We start from the raw sequence: 1,451 nt of genomic DNA, 5'->3' as shown, positions 1-1,451 counted from the left end.
AGAGGTGTTGCCAACTTCACAGTCAAACCACTGAATTAATGTTGTTTTATCTTAATTAAACTTACCCAAACTCATTATTGTAGCCATGCATTAAATGTAGCTATCCTATCTTTCCAAGATTCCCAGGAGAAAATGCTAGAAGAGGAAATATGCCAGCTCAGCAATATTCCATAAAATTAATTACATAGAGAAATTTACTAAATTGTGTTCTAACATAGATACTTTTTGTACTTACTCTTTGGATTTTATGATTAGATTTTAAATAGGTTGGAACAATAGTAATACCTTTTTAAGAAAACGAATTCTTGACTGAAACCTCTAAACAAAATCTACTGATATAATATTTAATATATTAAGAATCAACTCATTTGGTTCATAAACTTTAGTTGGTGATCACAGTTTATCAGAGTCTTGTGAAATCTCCCATTGCCAACCAAAAATGTATTGTTAATATTTACCTTTTTCTCTATTGCCAACTCTAGAATTTTGCAACAGATTTATTACATAGCTGTCTAGGTAGCAATATTGCTAGCTGATTATTGACCACATATCATAGAACCTGAAAAAAATTCTCTTTCATCCTAAATATAATAATTTGCATTTTTATTTGCATTTATTTATTATGCCTACAGCACCTGGTCTTCCTAGGTGGTCTCCCATCCAAGTGCTAACCAGGCCCGACCCTGCTTAGCTTCCGAGATCAGATGGGATTGGGCTTATTCAGGTGGCATGGCCATAGACTCAATAATTTGTGTTTTTAAATGCTCTAGAAGACCATATTTTTAAGTATTTATAGAAAGTGTTAAACTTTCTTATTAAGAATGGTTTTATGTTACTGTGAACATAACAATACATAAGCTTTATTATTATTTTATATTAGTTTTGGATATACCGTACAATGGCTAGACATTTATATAACTTATGAAGTGATTCCACCAATTAGTCTAGCACCCATCTGGCACTACATGCAGCCATTAAAATAATATTGACTATATTCCTTATGCCATACTCTACATCCCCATGACTGTTTTGTAACTACTAATTTGCTCTTAACGAGCAATTTACATCAATAGATGTATTACCTGTTTCATCATCTGAAATGAACTTTGTATTTCTAGAGCAAGTTTCTCAAAGTTAAAGATGTTTTCTATGTGTCATCTCATAAACTGAGAATGACTATGAAATACTTATCAACAATCACATGATAAAACTATATTCAAAAATCAAAACGAGTTAGAGGACAATGATGGTGAAACTAAACAAATGCCTTATAAGTAAGGAAAGACATTTATTCCAAAATTAATGTTATAGTTAGTTCTAGATTTCATTTGCTTTTTTTGTTTCTTTGTTTGTTTGTTTGATTTTTGTTGGTCTGTTTTCTTAATTAGCACTTAGAGACTTAGTTGTGCCACAGCCTTTCAAGGGAACAGTAAGGGGAATACTGAGTTTTC

At 31.4% G+C, this 1,451-nt stretch overlaps 1 pseudogene; it reads right to left on the bottom strand.

The window, feature by feature from the left end:
• Window positions 1–623: 623 nt before the first annotated feature.
• LOC120595096 (uncharacterized) lies at window positions 624–741 on the bottom strand (annotated as a pseudogene).
• Between the last annotated feature and the right edge of the window lie 710 nt (window positions 742–1,451).

This window comes from Pteropus medius, unplaced genomic scaffold, assembly GCF_902729225.1.
Source record: "Pteropus medius unplaced genomic scaffold, Ma_sr-lr_union100, whole genome shotgun sequence".
Classification (NCBI taxonomy): Eukaryota; Metazoa; Chordata; class Mammalia; order Chiroptera; family Pteropodidae; genus Pteropus; species Pteropus medius.
Note: the sequence above shows the minus strand (reverse complement) of the source record. Positions and strands in the feature narration are given on the sequence as shown.